At 42.8% G+C, this 5,000-nt stretch overlaps 1 pseudogene; it reads right to left on the bottom strand.

Annotated features, from left to right (window-relative positions):
* The window catches only part of LOC115180520 (forkhead box protein P2-like), a 61,585-nt pseudogene that overhangs the window by 13,592 nt on the left and 42,993 nt on the right, over window positions 1-5,000 (bottom strand).

Below are 5,000 nucleotides of genomic sequence, written 5' to 3' on the forward strand. Positions count from 1 at the left end.
ATAGGACAGAGATACAAATTAGTCTTTTTGTCCTGGTAAATAAAGTGCGTTCTCTCCTTGACAGGCTAATTCTCACTTTGGGTCTCCTTTAGTTTCGGCTGAACGGCCATAACCCCTCAGCCGGACACACGGCCGCCAGCCCGCCACTATGAGCTATGGTGTGTGTATAGGAGCACACGGGCCAGACACTAAACACAAAACCCCCTGCCACAGCCCCAGCCTCCCTAGGCAAACAGCCATCTTTCAGACTAATTAACCAATGATATGCAAGAGAGGCTGGGTGGGTGTGGGAGGAGGGATGGAGAGAGGAAGAGAGAGAGAGAGAGAGAAAGAGGAGAGAGAGAGAGAGAAAGAGGAGAGAGAGAGAGAGAAAGAGGAGAGAGAGATAGATAGAGAGTGAGGGGAGGGACAGGAGGAGAAGTAATACGGTACATGGTAACAAAAGGTGCTGATGATTGAGTGGCTATATTGTAATTAGCGTGCCAGGCCCCACTCCTCATCCACAGCCTCGCCTATTAATTGCACCAAATTAGAAAACGATATCAGAGGCAGAATTATTTTTTCACTTGTCATCTGAGAGAAAGAGGTTGGAAAAATTCACTCTATTCAAGAGGTCAGGTTAAAGCGAGGGGAGTGGGACACTAATCTGTTGGTGTCAAGTAAATAAATGTTCTTCCAAGCTTTTCTTACTGCAGGCATGGCACAAAGAGGTGTCCCTAAATGAGGAAGTAGTGTACTCTAAGGCTGTAAGAGTAGGTTTAGGGTAGGTACCTTCCAAGTAGCTGCGTTGCGTCTGAAGTAAGCGAATGTGCGGGTGAACCAGCTGTAGATTTCATTAAGCGTTAATTGCATGTCGCCCGACTCCATGATACCCTGAAATGAGACGACATCAAATAATGGTTTACTAACTAGGCAGCATGACACACACTCTCAGAGCTGCCTGCGATTCAAGCAGCAATTCATTTAAATCTAATCAGGCAAAGTTAATTTATTTTTTTCTCCCACTCACCTGCCTTATGAGGGTTGCATAAGTAAATGGCGGTCTGACATCGGCATTCTTATAAAACTCATAGTTTGGGGCGATCTCTGGAAAAATAAATACTGTGTCACCACCTGAAATAATTGGTAAATTTTATTCCTCATGGTATTGGAATTAGTATAGGATTTCATCAAATTAAAAGAGGGAGAGAAAGAGAAGAGAAGAGGGAGGGGAGAGCAGCACACATCAAATCAGCAATTTCCATTTTCCAAAATAGATTTTTCATTAATCTCTCTCATGAGAAATCTTAAACACTATTACATCCATATCAAATTAGATCAATGTAGATATTTTGTATGAACTTGAATAATTATGCATATTTTATGCTAAATACCAGAGAGTAAATATAAACATCAAAGACAGGCCTTTTAAAATGCAAAGCGCTTAATACATAGAACATCTTAACGTTCAAACTGAATTAACATTCACGTAATATTTACGCTCAGAAAACGTTATGGTCTATTGACATATAGATTGATTATACAGAGGCCTTTTTCCCTTTTTAAATCTAACATTCCATATGGGAATAAACACTGTGTGGTCGTACAACAACAACTATTAGTGGCAATGTGTTGAAAGGAGTCCAACACAGTATTCAATTCAATGAACCCAACTTTATTAATGATCATAACAGTAGGTGACTGGGCTTAGTGTAGAGGGTCTTACCTGAAGACAGTTGCATGGAGTACTTGTCGGAGTGACGTCTGCGCATGGCGCCCATGCTTGGGACGTTGGCGGCGCTGAGCAGGGAGGGCACCTGGGGCACCTGGGACATGGGCGTCACGGGGGCGCTGGGCGTGGTGGGGGTCTGAGGTACGTTCGGCGGGGACACCGACGGCAGGTTCTTCGACATGGTGACGCTCGATACCAAGTTCAGCTGATTAAGGAGGAAAGGAGTGAGGGAGCGAGGGAGTGAGGAAAGGAAGGAGAGGGAGGGAAGGAGGGTGAGACAGGGTGGAGTGAAAGAGGAAGAGAGAACGAGGGAAAGAAAGACAGAGAGAAATAAGATTGAGGGCGAGAAGAAGGAAGTAGAGCCAGGAGAGAGGGAGGGAGAAAGGAAGACGGTTTTACATTAGAAGGGGCTCTCTGACAGTGGATTCTCTCTACAGTTCTACAGCTTTGGTTCCACTAATAAGCTGTGTTAGAGGAAGCAACCAATCTCCACTAATTAAAGGATAAAATTGTATCATAAGAATTCTAATTAGAGCATGCTGTTAAAGATGATCTAACGATCAGCCATCCATGTTATCCCAACCACCATCTCTAGCCCACATAGAGACAACTCACTGTGTAGTGTGTACTAAACTGTGGTAGGGAGAGAGCCAGAGACAGCCACCACCCCCACCTGGCTACACCTGGCTACAGCTGGCTACAGATGGCCAGGCCACAGCACAGGCAACCCTGACCATTCCTGGATACAAAACAAAAGCGATGCGGCTAATTTCCTCTTTGAAACCCGTGCAGAGTCACTTTACCTCTCCGCTAACGCTAACTGAAACCCGTCACTAATCCACAGAGCTTTTCACCCTCTTTTTTTAATCTATTTTTTAGTTGGGCACATGTGATGTGATTGTAGGGGTTCCAACCAACCGAGTGGAAATTTCCACCCTGACCTTTGGGTCTCTGTGCTAATTTAGCTGGAATGGAAATGACATCATTACATATTCTAAGCAAATTGGCTTAATTGCGAACGGGACGAGTGGACTGCTGGCGAACGTGACTGGAGATCACTTTGAAAGGGGAGCAGGGTTGTAAAAGAGAGAGTGAGAGGCCTCAATAATCATTTGCGACAGCATGTGTTGATAAATACAATGAGATGTCAGGTCGGAGAGACTATGGTGCATCTATGGCTTCAGCTGATCATTATAGCACCACTTAAAGCTAGTGAGCTGGTACTGGGAGGGACTGTCTGGGCTGAGATGACTGGCAGCTAGTTAATACTGTAAGGCCTGTACTGACAGCAGTACTTCTGTAGCTCAGTTGGTGTAGCATACCGCGTGCAACGCCAAGGTAATGGGTTTGATTCCGGGGACAACCCGTAAAAAAAAAAAATATGTGTATATATATATATATATATATATATATATATATATGCACGCATGGCTGCAAGTCGCTTTGGATAGAAGCATCTGCTAAATGGCATATATTTATTACATGAGAAGAACTTTCCATAGGACTGCAGAGTTGCTGCATAGGCTAGCTGTGGCCTTAGTACAAGTTTACTCTACTGCACAGTGGAAGGAGGAGTGAATCCAAGGCTGACGAGTGTAAGTTTCAAAGACATGCACGTCAGCTGTTTTTTTTTAGAGGTGTAAATATAAAATGCTAATTCGTTATTATTTTCATGTGCTAATTATGTAATTTAATTACGGAATAATAATGACGATGGGCAAGTCATATCCGTCATTGTCTGAGACAGAAACGCTTTACTACTTTGGCGAGGAAAGTAGACTAGACTACAGCAACTGTCACTGTAGAACACAGCACAGACAGTAAACTAGCATGACAATTGAAAAGGAAAATGTATATTGCCATTTTTTTCCTACGACAGCTTCCAAAACAGTGTATTTGATGTGTATAATACAGGAATCTCCATATAATTCACAACAGGTCAGGTCAAGGCACCAAACCAACCAGGTCTTTGAAGTCTGATCCTACTTAATCCCCTATTCATTCAAAGCATCATACGCACACATACGCACACACACGCGCACACACACCCACACACAGCCCCAGATACACTGTGAACAGTCATTACGTGTTACATGTTCAACACAGAGACACACAAAGGGTTTGGACACGCTGTCAAACACAGCAAAAATGCACTCCATAATAAATCCTATCAGTGCGTGTGTGTGTGTAATAGCATGTATATTTATAGTGTTAAGATTCCGTCTTTCCCCCCCTCCTCTCCCCCACCAGGTACGGCAACAAGCGTAACATGTTTGCAGGCATACAATCCTAGTATTTGCAAAATGGAATTTATTAAAGCCCTAACTGAGAGGGAGAGCGAATGAGAGGCAGGGATGAGCACTTTGCCACCTCTCTGCTCATCTGAATATATATATTCAAGGTTGGGTCTGGGAGAGAGAGAGAGAAAAAAACTCATTATTCTGGGCCTTGCAGCCTTGGTAACTTTTCATCCATCCATGGCATGGCCAAAAGGTAACATTTAATGAAGTGCCATTCAGAGAGTAAATGGGGTCATATAATAGACAGTGCGCCCAGCGCGAGGAACACCTTGTGTTGGGCTACTGATAGCTGTTAAGGGTTGCAGTGATGAACCAACAGGACTCATTTCAGCAGCCGGCAATAAATTCACACTATTAATATTTATCAAATATGTGGGCTGTTTCAACCCCAGCCCCAGCCATGTTCGGGGTGTAAACCCATGCTATGATATCTATTACCCATCTCCTATTGCAGTGGAACTATGCATTTTTCCCCCGCATTAAACACATGTAGTCATTTTCATATGCCAAAATCTACAGTATAACTATGCTCCTCTCTAGTTCTCCAAAAGGGGGAGGCTTAAAAACGGAAGCTGGAGAGAGTTGGTTCATTTAAGGATCTCTGCACGAATTACGCACCATCAAATGCAATTAGCAGTTATTTCATGTGCGGTTTATGTAATGCAATACTTCATTAACATTATTCATTCATATGCAGTCTTGGATTACAGGCCTGAACATTCTTTATTAGACTAGATGTAACCAAGCTGCTGGAGTTTTGAAGATAAAAAATAAAAGAGGGGGAAAAAATGATTGAATAATAAATTGGAGGAAAACAGATGATTCCTGACGGGTTTGCAGGATAATTATTCTATCTTGTGATTCTACTTTATTCAATGGAGCATTATTCCATTGAAATGAGGCACTTACTAAGCAGCAGCAACATACTAACAATGTTTCTGCTTCCTCATTTTTTTAACTGCTTTAAAATTGAGGTAAATAATACTAAC

Source organism: Salmo trutta, chromosome 40, assembly GCF_901001165.1.
Source record: "Salmo trutta chromosome 40, fSalTru1.1, whole genome shotgun sequence".
In the NCBI taxonomy this organism is placed as follows: domain Eukaryota; kingdom Metazoa; phylum Chordata; class Actinopteri; order Salmoniformes; family Salmonidae; genus Salmo; species Salmo trutta.